The following is a 15,820-nucleotide window of genomic DNA, read 5'->3' on the forward strand; positions in this document are numbered from 1 at the left end:
CCATAATATAAATCTCTGAATGATAGTGCCAGATTTAGAAGATATAAGGAAAACTGCATTATATGAAAATACGAAGGCCCAGACAAATATTTTAGGGTTTTTTTTTTTGCCACTTTGTGCCTAGAGTATTGCTCAAAATAAACAGTACATGATGTAAGAAATCTTTTATTTTTAGATTTCAGTAGTGGTTTTTGTCAAAATATTTGACCTATAAGGTAAGGAAATTCTAATGTACAGAGATAACTGTCAAACTTTTAAAAACCAATGACAGGTTTCTTTAAATGAAACTATATATGGAAGACCTGTATACACAACCAAAAGCAGCCAAAGTGAAAGTGAGAACCGGGAACCCATCTGCTCCGGGAGCACACGTTCTCTCTCCCCTCCGGCCCTACAGACACTCCGGGGCCCACCCCTCCTGGAGCGCCTCAGGTCGCCACACCCCACAGCATCATCGATCTGTTTGGTGGTGGTTGTTTTTTTTTTCCCTAAATTGCATGTTGTATCTGTGGAGGCTAAAAATGTATATATGATAATACTTTTTCCCCCTACAATCTAAGTTCTTCTTGGGCAAATAATCAAATTAACAGAGACAGATTAACAGGAGAAAAATTAAAATTTAAATAAATGCACAGGGGTAATTCACATGAACATGAGAATTCCAAAGACAGTGAGGCAATGCTGGCTATGTAAGATATTTTTAGACAAAGGAAAAGTGTGGGAGGAATGAGACACTGTATTTCAGAAGTGAGAATGAGAGATTTACAGGTAGTTGGGGAAGAGCAGAATATACATGGCAGAGGAATTTGTGCTAGGCAACTCAGAAACAATGAGACACAGAGGGTATCTAACTAACATACATCTGTCTGAAGCCCTCTTGTTTATTGATTTCAAATTAGGCTAAAGTGAACATCCTAAAATTCCCTCCCTGGAGTAGGTCTTCGTGTTTGAATCTCTTGGACAGAAAAGGGAAGAGAGTCAAAATTTCCTTCTGAATCTTTTGTGTATTAATAAACAACTTAAAATCAATGTCATAAAAGGCAACTTCATGGTGGCAAAACTTTGATTCTCTTCACAATTAATTAATGTGTCAGTAACTAAATTTTAATTGATCTCAGTTATTTTATCTTTCATATGAAATAAAATATATCACAATGTATCTCAACAAGATAAAGTATTGCTTTTGAAATATTTATTAAATACATGTGAGTATATATGCCTGGGTATGCTGCATCAGAGTGTAGAATAATTTTACGTTTGAGTCAAGAAAAATCTGAAAGACCCTCTCACTACTTCATGGACTTGAGAAAACCTTATGAAAATTATGACATTTTTGTAAAATAATCTGAAATGACAAACTTCCAACTCTAATAAAATACAAGGGAATTCTTCTCAGAACAAAAGTTATGATTAAACATATGTACAAACCAATCAATGAAGAAATAGAAAGCAAAAATTTTATTTGCAAAAAAGAAAGTAACTGGGTATTTTAAAATTTGTTTAGAATGCATTACTAATTTATCAATTACGAGTGCCATGTTATATTTTTCCTCTCAAAAAAGGGTTTTTATCTCAGACCTAAGATTGTTGAATAACTTGGGCTGCTGTAGGCTCTCCATCAGAGTCTCTGATTGTTTCACAAATTAGAGATGCTCACATGAAAGCACTTCAAACGCTTGAAATGTACAAAGTGGCAATACCAATAACTTGGTTAATCCATTGAGTTGAATGGTGGTGTTTTTCTTAATACTGGTACAGATGTGTGTATCTTTTAGTTCTCAGCATCATTCTTGTGTTGATTTTCATATTAATGACCATCCACATGGGATCAGCCATTTTTTGTGTGGAGTACAAGGGTCTTGCGTGGGCTGAGCTCCTACTTACTAGGTTCCCAACAGAATGAGTCCCTTGGCTCCTTGAGCTGCACAGTGTTTTCTCAAGGTGATTCATCTTGTTTCTGACCAGTTCTCAGGATGATTCAAGATATGATAGTCTTGAACATACAGCAAATTCTAAAGATTGCTTAAAGAATCTCTTCTGCTCAGCAGGCTTGTGGTTTTCCACACCAAACCCATCACAGTCACATGACACTGTGACTTTTAAGTGTTACTGATCAGTGCAGGCAAGTATTGTTAAGTAGCCTGCTTAATGGGCAAGTCTTCTCTACCATTGGCCCTAAATTAGATTCGTAGGTGTCTAACAAAACTGGTCCAGGAACTATTTGAACATCATTAATGTAATAGGAATTACAGTTGCAATAATCATTAACATTGTAACGTGTGATCACTACCAGATAGGCAACAACTGAGTCCCAATGTAATTTTCTTCTCTTCCTATAATTTATAACATGGAATTCACCTTTGATATCGACAAATTCATTCAACAACTATGTATTTAGTGACTACTATATGCAAGACACTATGCTAGAGACAGCAGGACATCAAAACACAAGTAAACATTGCTTTGGCTTCAGGAATATTGCAATCTGGTATTGAGAATACTTTTTAATTTTTTATTGTTCAATTACAGTTGTCCCAGTTTTCCCCCTGCTGCTCTCCCCTCCCTGCCCACCCCCACCTCCGGCTCCCCGAGGCAGTCCCCACTCTGCTATTTACTACCACGGGTCCTTTATACATGTTCCTTGGCTGCACTCTGCCCCTTCTTTCCCACATTACCCCCCTCCCCACTCCCCGCTGGTCACTGTCAGTTTGTTCCTTATTTCCATGTCTCTAGTTCTACTTTGCTTGTTTATTTTGTTCATTAGGTTCCACTTATAGGTGAGATCATACAGCTTTTAAATCACCATTAGCAATAACAGTAGTCAATACTTATTATATAATTTATTATGTGCTAGGGAAGGTTCTAAAATTTTTAACTTCATGTTTTAGAACATTTCCTTGCACATAAATTACTCAATAAGCATAATTGTTTATCCCTTCCTCCTAGAGTTTATCTTTCAGTGAGAAAAGCAAAGAAGCAAATGCGTGAAGAACTGATAAGTTTCACGATAAAGTTCAGGATGTAATACAAGGATATCTCTCAACAGAGTGCGTAACACGGTCTAGGAAAATCAGGGAAGGCTTCCAGAGAAAGGAACATTAAAGTTGAGATTCATTTGAATGTGAGCCAGAACAAAACATAAGCAGAACATATATGTAGCATCTGATGTATATATCTCACACTCCCTTCCCCCCATACACATATACAAATAGTGGGATAGGAACAGAGGGGAAAGACTAATACATCTAAATAAGAAGTGAATGAAATAGGATAGAACGTCAGTATTTTAGAAAATTATTTTATCTCTAATCCCTCTATTAGAATGTATAAGGATAATTTCTTAGAGCTATGTAGTCTTGAAGAAAATTATTTTTTACATTTCCCTTCAAATTAAATAAGAGAACAGTAGGAAATGCATGCCATAGTAAAACCCACCACAAGCAGCTCCTCTCTCATTCATTTGAGTGTAGTATGGGTTAAACAAAGGCCTGAGAGGAAGAGTGACTCACTTCCATTACGTGAGTTTTACATTTAGTTTTGACAATTTATGAGAGGCCTGTGATTATAAACATTCCCGTGCTGAGGCTCACAGCTGACTCTTCTTCTCTGATAATATTTGGGAACTATAAACTATTAATGTCTGTAATTTGACTTGTGTCCTCTCCATTCTACAGAACTTTCTCCTGGAAGGTTACCAGTGACCTCATTATTACTAAATCTCTTCCATCATTCCTATTGTCTTGACCTCATTGTTCCGCCTGCTTTTGGTGCCTTTGCCTCCTTTTTGGAATGTCCACCTGTTTTTGCTTTGGAAATCCAGCATTATCATGGTTGCTCTTTTAACTTTTCTTTCCTCTCTTATATATATCCTGGTACTAAATAAATATCTGATATTCATTAATCTCAATTATATCTTATAGTTCTCTCACAATTTTATTAAACATTATCTAATTTGAGTTCCATGAAAATACCGAGATGAATGAAAGTCAGGAACAATTACAATCACCAAGTTTTATAGCTGACGTGATTAAAGTTTAAGTAAGGTCATAAGGTCAAAAGACTGAATGAACCAACAATAGAAGCCAGGATTTAAACCTACAGCTTTTGTTTAACTGATTGGTTTATTTTCCGATTCTTAGGACATTTAATACCTATAATTTTTTTTCCATCAGAAACAGTAACACTTTCCTCATAAATGTGGTTTGGGTCATACAACAATGCAACTTTCTTTATCTGCAACAGGATTTAGATTTTCTAGTTTCTAAAGCCCCACTTTTAAAAAAAACTTGGTGATGTTCATGATTCATGTTTTCAACGAATGGAAGAAAATTTAAAAAGGCCTAAGTGAAGATCCGAGGGATGATGGAGGCAGGATTTTAGAACAGTGGAGTGCCCTGCTCATAGATAAGTTACTTTCTCGTATCCTGAGGACTTCATCTGTGCTGTCACTCCAGGACATTTTAGCTAGTGCCTTTGCACACTTGCCTAAAACTGCTCAATGCTTAAAGACATGAGATTAACAGGCAATAAAGCTGTGGCTCCATTTTACTACCATATTTCAGAGGCCATAGAGGTCATTAGAATCTCTGTCTTTGAACACAAGAATGGAATCTTGGTTCCATTAGAGATTGTGTAGTTTGAACTTGCATTTTAAGGATGAGAAGAGTGGCCCAGAGCACTTAAATGACCTATACAAGATCACGCAACAATCACAGTCAGGAACAGAACTGATCTGAAATACGTAGTTAAGTCTTCTTTCTCTCCTTTCATGTCTAATTAAAACATAAGCTGTTTGCAAAAATGCATTCATGTGAAGTTCTTCCCAAACCAGGTGAATCAGAATGTTTGGGAAGGTAAGGACCTGGCATCAGGTTTTTTCCTGAAGCTGATGAAGTGATTTTAAAGAACAGCCACGAGTTAGAATCAGCGTCGAGGCAGCCAAACAACAAAATGCTAACAATTTACACAAATGACTTCTACAGTAAGATGCATTGCAAGATAGAATATTATCTATTTATGTGTAATTTTATTGAAGGATACTAAGTCAATTGTTAGCAGTAATACCCAATATTAAAAAGAAAGACTTTAGTAGCTTTTTGTTTTATGGCCTTCACTAGCAATTTTTTTACTTGTCTATTATTAGTGGTAGTGCTTAACAGAGAAAAAAAATCCTAAATTTTTCCTAGAATTTTACAGGCAGTCCACTCTGCCTTCTATATTTTTACCCCTAAGCTCTGCATAAATTAGGCAATCCTAGATAATGTTTATTATGATTTCGATTTAGAAAGTAATTCAGGTACCTTTGAGGAGATTAGAAGGTAAAAATATCTAAATATCTAAAATGTATGTTTTCTCCTTTTTCCACACCTGAAAAAACATTAACATTAATTACTTGTATAATTACATAAATCCATATGTAATCATACTATAATCAAGGAAATTATTTAGCAATAAAATTCAAAGTTCCTTGAAGGGCTGATTGGGGGTTGCATGAGACATCAAATGTCTGTTGAGTGCCCAAACATAAAATGATTGTTGAATCAATAACTTTAGGAAGGGTAACATTTTAATTATAAAATGTTGCTAAGGAGTAGCCGCACAGATGTAATCACATGCAAATGGGGTCAGCCCACATGAAATAGTAGTGCTTTAAATAGGGATTTAAATGTGCCTGCATTCCTAATTCATCATCACTGCTTGAGCAATCCATGCTCTGTGGGCATACAGAAGTCATGGAAGGGGAGGTGCTTCCAGGGCATACCTGATGGCAGGTACGAGAAGCAGCAGCTTCAGAATCGGTTAGATTCCTAATATAAATAGCATCTGCTCCTTTTACCTCCTGTGGTTACTGAATGACTTTTTTTCAGAGGATTCTGTTGATGAAATTCTTGGAAGGAATATTTGATGTGGCATTTTTAGAATAAAATGTTTTTCATAAGCACAAGGAACAGTTACACAGTTTAACAAATGTTCTGACAATGGAAGATGGAAGACAGACACACATGATTTTTCTCCTTAATAGGAAAACAATAACATAGGCCATTCTTCTAAAGAGTGTAAAACTATCTACAAAGGGATGTGAATACTTTTAGCAAATAATCTGAAACTAGAGAACCAGAAATGGATTTTAATGCAACTATAGGAGAACGTCGCACATACAGCAAACTCTCGGGGCACTAAATAGTACGAGTAAAAGCAGTAATACAGTGTGGCAGTGAAGACAGTAGTGCTGGCGGGGGTCAGGCTGCCTGGTTTGAATCCCAGCTCTGTCATTCATTAGCTGAACGGCCTCGGACAGATGTTTATTTTATTTTATTTTTTTTTTTTGCCTTAGTCTCACCTGTAAAGTGGAAATAAAAAAGTACTTACCTCAGAGTAGGAACAAGTAAGCAAACATATTTTAAACTGCCAGATGAGTTTAAAATGTTAGGTATCAATATTACTTGCTATCATCATTATCAGGGACATCTCATTTAGGTCTAAGAACAAATATCAAGTACTTTCATGTTCCTTTCCACCTATAGTTCTGAAGCTAAAAACAAAGCCACAAAGAGAAGATACTGTTTTTTTGGTGAATCGACTCATTTAATCAGTTAATCAGCTGTCCACACCATTCATTTAACATTCAAATAGTATGTGACTTTTCAAATGCATTGAAACCATTACAATTTAAGAACAACCCTCAAATTTTGAAGTCAATCAGTGACAAAATATAATTTACTAGTTAGGAGACTTAAAAGCATTCTCAATTTTTATTTTCTTCTATGTCTTTAATAATATACTTAGAGAAAAACAAGAGAATTTTGCCCTTTGAATTCTTAAATCAATTCTCAGTTAATAACAGATTAATCCACAGAAAAAAGACTCTTTTTAAAAAGTCTGTGATAGAGGTTATTTAAATAAGAGTACTATATACTCAATATATGTTTCTTCTCTCTATTTTGTCTCTAACTGGATTAAATGTTCTTTGGCTTCAGGAATATACTTGCATATCTCTACCTTACCTGTACCTATATAATAATTACATTACAAAGATATTCAATAAGCATTTGCTGGACATATAGCTAAATGAGAGATTTGCCTAAATAGCATCGTGGTCTGTTGATTTTGGTCAAAGAGAAAAGCAAAACTGTTATTATCTTATAAAGGTTATGGGTAATTATAGAGCCCAGAACTTTTCTTGGAAATGTGCACTTTAATTGTATTTTATAAGATATTATTTAACTTAAACACATATTTTAAAAATTATTATGAAAGATATAAATTCTTCATTTAAGTTAAACTTGTTTAAAAAGCCTCCATGTGGTTAACATCTAACTAAATTTAGAATAAAATTAGTTTTTCAAAAGTTAAAGCATCTAATAGAACAGAATGATGTTTAGAGTCTCATATTTTGAATATTAAACTTAATGATCTCATCTTGGACACTGTCCTTATGTTTCAGTGCCTTCATTGTCAAAACGTGATCCTATACCATTCCATCTCAGTGATTCTTACTAAGGACTAGCTAACAAGAAGCCTTTAAACATTGGTAGTATAGGAAAGCTAATTCACCAAGTAGGTATGCTGTGTTTTCAGGTTAAAAAGTAGTGATTTCAAAACAAACAAGTGCCAGTTGCTGTCCCAAAGTGCACCAACTTGAGGGAGGGGGGGGGGGACCAACAAGCAAGAAATGGAAGAATTATGAAGTTTATAAGTTCTTGCCTGAGGCTAGATACTAGCTTTTTAGGTGTGGCCCAGGACTAGGTCTGGCAGCAGTCTGCAGGGCCGGTCCCAGTGTAGGGCCTGCGTGCCAATGCTGCAGCCCAGGATTTCCTCCCTTCTCCTCAGAGGATGCCCGTTTAATGTAAAAAGGCTATTTTTGCAGCATCTCCCTGCCTGATAGTGGTTATATGTTTGTTATGCATCAATTAAAAACACAGACCACCAAGCCACCTTGAATTTAGTGTAATGTAAAATGAATACATTTTAATAATCACAATGGAGACAATGCATAGATATAATATAGGTATTATTTAGATTTACTAACCGCTTGGAAAAAATTGTGGTACCTCTCAGACTGGGAATTGTTGATCTGGCTGATGTGTTTAAGTCATTTTCTAGTATGAAAATTCCATATGACTTGATTGTTTCCTTCCCAAATTGTTTTATCTTCAAATATGTTTGTGCCTTTAAGAGAAATTATGATTAAAGTTCATACTATGCATTTATATTTAAATGAATAATTAATGAAAATTGTCCCCAATTATTAAAAAAAGAAGACCATGACGACATGCGGGGGCAGCGGCAAATCTTCCCTGATGCGTCATGATGGAGTCATTCTCAAAAACTAATGCCCATAAAATTGAGTAAACATAGAACCAATAAAGACAAGATTTCTTCACACCACGTGAAGGCACATTGCTGTGGAAATTTTTGGGATAAGCACAGCATTTTTTACACAGTGATATCTCATGCTTTAAGCATCAGCTACTAAGTAAAAAGAGTCCTCCCCACGTGTCCATACCATAGAGCGGACTGTTGCAGAGTGGGCCCATTCTCCTGTGTGTCCCCCCCCATCCTTTTTTTTTTTTTTTAGCACAAAGCACAATGCTAGATTTGATGAAACAAGACAATAATTAGGACTAAAAAATATTTCCTGTCACTCCTTGCAAGTATCTCATCACTGTGCAGAGTAAGGATTATACTCCCAGTTGACACCCCATTCTTTCAAATTCTGTGTTAATTTTTCAAATATTTGAGCTATTTCTTTCCCAAACCTACTTTGTAAAACAAAAGCTATTACATAGCCAGCAGTCCCTGTTCCTAATTCTAATTGACCAGATTGTGATCCTCATTAGTGCTCAGTAAAGCTGTAAAGCCAGTCTCAGAATTATCTTTCTGGGTTCCATTTTGTTGTTGCTGTTTTGACTTTACGAAAGAGCAGTTAAGTAAGAAGCCACTTTCTGCTTGATTTCTTGATAGACTGAGAAGCTAGATATAGGAGCCCCTAATCCTATCTCCCCCTACTATACACTGATTTAGGAGTATTAACCACCCACCAAGTACCACCATCCTACCAAGTACTGGCATCAGTGCTTACACATAATAATAGGTAATTTCAGTGAGCAGTAACCCTGTGCTAGGCACTGTGGTAAGCACTTTCATTATTTTCCTTTAAGTTAGATGTTATTATTATCATCCTTATTTTACATATGAGGAAACTGAGACAGATTAAATTACTTGTCCAAGGGTTCACAAGCAGACAACCTAAATCCAGAGCCCATGATCTTAACCACTGATGGAAAGATTGCATAAGCATTTGTTTCCAGCACAGGAGTTTTGGCCATTTTAAGGACACCACTCGGGGTGAGGAAGAATGAGACAAAAGAAAAAAGGAATAATAAGAAGCAAACAATAAAAAGTAGAAAGGTAGGAGTTATCAGCATTCATCAGATTTCATTTTCTATTCAAATGTGCTTTCAGTACCAACTTACTGTTCTTGGGCCCTACAGGGGAATACAATAAAAAGTAAGGTAATTTATGTACTCTACAGATTTGAACTTACAACTTACAAACAAGAACAGTTAAGTAATACAAAGTAGTTTCGTCAGGTGTGAAGTACCAGATCTAGAATTGTGTGAGCCTAGGTGGAAGATAGAAAATTCAGGGTGTACAAGTTCATAATGAAAAGATGATCTGTAGGGACAAGAGATCCAGGCCCTTGAGGGCAACTGTGAAAATGAGTAGGATTTGACTAGGTCCACTAAAGGTAGTCCTGTGACTGCATCAGCACCTGAAGGAAGTGGGAATGAGCAGAGGCATAACAAATGTTCCAGCCGGGCTGGGGTGAGACGATTTGGGGAACTAGTGGGAGCTGAGGTTGAAAAGGCTGGGCTCAGGTTTGCAGGAGGTCTTGTGCAAAAGACAATGGGAAGTCACTGAAAGATTTTGTACAAGGAAGTGGCGGGATTAAGGCAGAATTTGGGGAAGTGAAATCAAATGCAACAGTCTGATGGATGGCAAATAGAACAGAACAAAAAATAATTTAAGGATTTTTTTCATGATTACTAGACTTGGAAGCCATAAATACATGTAGCATCGCTCAGAAGCAGAGGCTCTGAGAAGGAAGGTGTAGGCATAAAAGGCACTCGTGGGTGGTGGCTCGTATGAATGCAGGGAGAGCATCTGAACCCCAAAACTTCAAAAATGTCCCTAAGTCTCACACATGTACCTCCAAAAAGCTCTGGCAGGAAGATTGACTTTCATTCAGATTAGGCCTGTCACCCAGAGCAACCAAAACTACCCACAGCAATTCTGGCAGATGACCCCACAAAGCAGACCAATCCATCCGGTCCATGGTCCCCACCTCCACCCGCAGGAGTCAGAGGGGAAGATGGAAAAGTTTGGGGAGTAGCCCCAGCGACCCAGGAGGTCATTTATTCATTCCTCAACCACTCTCTCAGGTGTTCAGATGCGGAGGATGACATCCGGACAATGCTCCAGCCACTCCTCCCCTGGGGAGGATTGTGAAACTCTGGACACTTTGCACTTCGCCACTCGAGTAAGTCCTCAGCGCGAGGCTCCTCCCAAGACTTATAAAGGTCGCACCGCCGACCGTCTGAGCTCCACTGCCTGACAGGCCTGTGTCGGAGGACGCAGCTGACCCGTGGCCCTCCAGTCCCTCTGCTGTGCTCCATCCGAAGCCTCGCCACCTCGCTGCTCCCGCAGGGCAGGTGCGCTTCCTCTGTGCCTCCCGCCTCCGCTGCTCGCCGCCTGCTGTGCAACCCGAGAGCCCAGGGGGCACCGCCGGGAGCACCGCCGGGAGCACCGCCGGGAGCAGGATGGAGTCTTACGGCATCCGAGCACTGCTGCGGCTCGGCCTGGGTAAGCGCCCGCCCGCCGCCGGGAAGGACTCGAGCAGCCAGCGCTCCGTCTGTCATTTGACCACTGGGGAGTTTCCCACCCGCCTGAAGTGCCTCCTTACCGTGAGGTCTCAGAGCTCGAGTCCGCCTTTCCCGCCAGCTGGGGTTGGAATGGATGGGGTCCGGGAGGAGGGGAACTGGTGTTAAAACTGCTTTTCCTCGATAAATTAATTATCGGTATATTTGTCATGCATGAATTAGCATAGCTCCGTATTAAGCAAAATAAAAAAGGTCGTAAAGATTTTTCTTTTTTTTTTTTTGCTTTTGTAAATTTGCTGTTCCAGAAATCCAAAGACCAGGATGCACTGTGGACATTCCAGTCTCGTTGCCTCTGTTGCGGGGAAGGGGTGGGCTGGGGGCGAGAGCAGAGACCAGACTTGCGCCCAGCAGAGCCCCTGGAAGGAGTGCGTTTCCTCCGCCCCTGCCCTCAGGGCTCCAATCGAGCCTGGTTAAGCTTCTGGGGGCGCTGGCGTGTGCGGATGTGAGGTTTGCGGGAGCTCCAGACCCCACGGAATTAAAACACAGTTCCCGCTGTACCTGGAACGGGTACTCGCTGCCGATCCACCCTAGCACCGGCGGCAGCTTCGACCTTCCCTGAGTCCCCGCGGCGGATGGCTGGTCAGCAGCTTCTCAAGGGCGCAAGTTCCACAACCTGTGATCGTTCAGTGCGCTTTAATGCCTGTCATTGTCCTGTTTGAGAATATTTAGTGCTAGTAGACAGGAGAGAGAGAGAGAGAGAGAGGGAGGGAGGGAGGGAGGGAGGGAGGGAGGAAGGAAGGAAGGAAGGAAGGAAGGAAGGAAGGAAGGAAGGAAGGAAGGAAGGAAGGAAGGAAGGAAGGAAGGAAGGAAAAGAATCCTTATATAACCTTCAGGGTTTTAAAAATATATGTCACTTCTCCTTAGTCTTTTAAACTTCAAAAGGAATTTGGAGCTGTATATGAAAATTTAATACGGTAACAAAACTTGCCAGTCTCACATTCTTTCTGGACTTGCGATGAGGCGAATTCCCCTACCTACTTCCCTACCTGTGCAGGATGTGACAGTTAAATTATTATTTCGACACGCCTTATCTCAGGGATTGTGAGACCTAATAAAATGCATGCTATGCATAGTGGAACTTGTCCAAGTTCAGGAAGGTAAGTGGAAATTGGATCTCTAGTTTCTATCAAAACTTCGCGAAGGACTTGGTGGAAGATTCTCAGTAAATAATGTGGCTTTGCAATCTATGTTTTGAAGTCTCTGTGGGAAGAACAAAATTGGAAAGGTGGCAGTCTTCTTGCAGTTAGAAATTAACCTAGAGGTCAGAATGGCTTAGCGCTTCCCCCACCACAACCCCTGTAAGGTTTCATCTGAACAATGTGAGTGTCTGTTCTGGGACGCTCATTGAATATTCTAATTTCAGACGGCAAGGGCCTATGAATAACCTGGTTACTACCCACCTAGTGTATGTTGTGTGTGTTTTTGTTGTTATGAAAGTGCTTAACTCCTTTATTGCGTTACTTAATTACAGTTCACCTATTTCATCAGCTGCCAAGCCCATTTCCAAATGAGCTACGTCAGTTTCTGTTTTCCCAGTGTGTTTAGATATTTCTCTGCCACTAGGAGAGTTCCTGTTTGAAGTTTTATGTCATATCTCTACAGTCTATGCAAGTATGCAAGTCCAATAGTTTTATTCTAAAGCACATGGAAAAAAGATGAAGCCATCTGTTATTTCTGAAATTGTCTCTACCCCCTCAAATGATTACCTAGAAATGCTTTTCCCAAATGACTATTCTCATTTATTTTAGATTTCAGCAAACATTTATTATTGCCTTTTTGTGGAATTTATATGTCTTTATGAGTGTGGAAAAATATAGACATCTTCAGTTCCATCCTCTGCCTCCAACACATGTAGATTTAAATTGCTGCATACTCATACAATCATTTGATTATTTTTAAATTTTATTAAGTATTTGATATTGATGTTTTTACTATATATATTGGGAAACCATAACCCAAGTTGCCATAGAAAAGCAGGGGGAAACTAGGAAAATTCACACGGGAGTGTGCCAGAGTTTTTCAGTTTACAGAACATAAGTAAAAGGTTTGAGTTCTCCAAACTAGATAACACATTTTTAAAAAGTCAACAATTTTAGAGTTGAATTATCATTTCTAATCTTGTGTCTGTACCAGAGCAAAGAGGAGAAATTTTTATCTGGAGCTCAGCAATTAGTGCTTGGGGGCTCTTGACCTCAAATCAAACATTTTCATTGATACCCAAATGGTCTTGGGAGCATGTTCCTGAGTGATATCTCCAAGACAATTTATCCTTATTTCATTGTACAATGACAGGCGATTGAGAAGAATATAAACACTTTTCCTCTAAAATATGAGAAGCACAGATCTCAGTGACAGATTGACTTTCCTCAGATCTTTTCTGTTTGCCTGAGAGTTTATGAGCTGCCTGAATGTTAGCTCACCTGAGATGACACATCATAGGCAGCAAACGTGACGACAGGCCTCTCCTTTCTGGTTTTGACCTGGGTGTCTGAGCTGCCTTCGTCATCATCTTGCCATATGAACAACTTCCGTAATTGTGGTGCGTGGTTCTGCCCTGGGGGCCAAATCCAGGAGCTAGGAAGGGAACTAACAGTTACCAAATGCCTAATGTGAGCCAATCCTGTTGTGTGTTAGGTGCTTCATACATAGCATAGCATTTACTTCTTAAAATAACCATGTGAGATCAGTGGGATTAGCCCAGTTTGACAAATGGAGGAACTAAGGCTCAGTGAAGAAACTTGGGTAAATGGCAAGAGTAAATGTATTCTGTACATCTTTGCCTAAGAATTTCCTATTTCCTGATTAATTATCACCCAAAAGATGCAAATGCCATGTAAGAAGTCCTGTTCAAAGAGACTATAAATTAAGGTGTGGTTTCCTCATCGACAAGTCTTTATTCTGAATTAGATGACCTATGCAAATTGTCTCATTAATATGGTTGTAACTTCTGCTGGGAACATTCCTTCAGAAGACAATGGGAAGACTCTCCAAAGCTATAACAGGAGAGATCCCTGGGGAGGAGCACCCTGACAGCCATGGCCTTGGTACAGCAATACTGGAAGCTTTGAGAAAATGAAGTAATATGACAGACTCAGTGTCCTCTGGTGGTGCGTTATGTAAGACTGGGTGTCAAATTACAGGGCAAATAAAGGTTCATTACTATGTTAAAGTAATGATTTAATTAACTATTTATGATATACAAAATGTTTTTACAGTTGTTCAGAAAAAATGTTAACCCTTAATTTCTTAGGACAAAAATCCTAAATTTTAAATTTGAGACATGAAAGTGAGTTAAATACAAATCCTCTTGAAAATCTCCCATGTAAGGGAAAAAGCCTCACTGTCATATATATGCATATATATATGTATATATATTGATATGTATATATATACACATATTTATATATGCCAAACTTTATAGTTTTGAATCAAGAGACATAGACAGTGTGTAGAATATAGGTTTCACAACCAAGTCCTTTTATCTGATACTTTCAGAAAGACTTTTTCCTTTGCTCATCTGTAAAATAGATCATAATACCTGTGCTATCAGATTATTGTACATGGCTTTAATAAATTGGATGACATTAGAAAATAATAAAATCACTTTTAAAGTTAGAGGTATCATCATCATCATCAAGTGCTTTCTTACAGAATACTTCATTTGATCCTTACAATAATTCCCTTTTAACTGGGAAAGGTGTTATTATTCCCATTTTGCAAACGAAAAAAACAGACTTAAAAAGAAGTGTCATCCCATGTGGAAGGCTTTATGTTTGAAGGTGCTGACCCTCTGCTGTGGATGCCCCCAACACACTTTTCACTTCTGGTACAAGTTCTACTCATCCTTTAAGACTGTTCTCTGATAACCCCCTCCACCTTTCTTCTTCCAGCACTCGAAAATCAGTGTGCATACTTACCTGGCAGGGGTGATGCCATGATCACTGAAGTGTTTTCCCAGGGCGAGGCACATCCATTGCACTCTCAATGTGCAGACCCTTGCGATTTCCCCAAATGTGAGCAACTTGACTGCATAGTTTGTGGTAGTGGGGGACTATGTTCTCATTCTCCCCTGGCAAAATATAAAATGAAATGAGTGAATGTGCAGCCTCTCCTCCCCACGGTTCTTGCACCTCTCCTGCTTCTGTGGTTCTGTACTTCCCAGTTACACTGTGTGCATCTAGCCCTGTCTCTTCTTACTGGTGCCGCACTTTTTTGTTTTCGTTTACATTATGATAGGCTAATATGAAACACTCAGTAAGTGTTAGTTGGATGAATGATTAGATTGATACTTTTAGAATTCTCACTACTATGATTTGACTCATCCAGCTGTTCTTTGAAAATGTGCTTGAGAAGCTAAATATTTTGAGACTTAAGCAATAGTTTTTAAAAATTCAATTTTGTTGTTTGCTGATAAAACCTAATAATTATTCTTCCCTCTTTTCTCCATTTCTGTCTCTTATTGTGGTCTGTATTCACTAGTGGTCTGCCTTACAAAATTTAAGCATATTTTAAATTACATAAACTGTGGGTGAGAGAGAGAGAGAGATTGAGCGGTGATATGATGGAATGATGGATAATGAGTAAAAGAAAGAAAAGTATTGTTTTAGAAATGGAAGGAACCTTAGAGTAATCTAATCTAAATTCCATTTTCCTCGCTTATCTACTCCATTCCTAGATTTCTGTTTCCACAGATAAGAAAACTCAACTGCAGGAAAATGAAATTAGTATCTGAGCTAGAACTGACTCCTTAGCTCATGGGTGTAATGCAGCCTTGGGTGTATCCGCATTATGAACTGGATAACCCTTTGTTGAGGGCCTTCCTACAGGAATTGCTGGATCTTCAGCAGCAAACCCTGGCTTCTACCCATTAGATGTCA

At 38.7% G+C, this 15,820-nt stretch overlaps 1 non-coding gene across 1 annotated transcript; it reads left to right on the forward strand.

Annotated features, from left to right (window-relative positions):
- Nucleotides 1-14,852: 14,852 nt before the first annotated feature.
- On the forward strand, nt 14,853-15,015 carry LOC114493465. Its single transcript, XR_003684139.1, has one exon. It is a non-coding gene; the product is annotated as a U1 spliceosomal RNA (small nuclear RNA).
- Nucleotides 15,016-15,820: the final 805 nt, after the last annotated feature.

This window comes from Phyllostomus discolor, chromosome 1 (genome assembly GCF_004126475.2).
Source record: "Phyllostomus discolor isolate MPI-MPIP mPhyDis1 chromosome 1, mPhyDis1.pri.v3, whole genome shotgun sequence".
In the NCBI taxonomy this organism is placed as follows: domain Eukaryota; kingdom Metazoa; phylum Chordata; class Mammalia; order Chiroptera; family Phyllostomidae; genus Phyllostomus; species Phyllostomus discolor.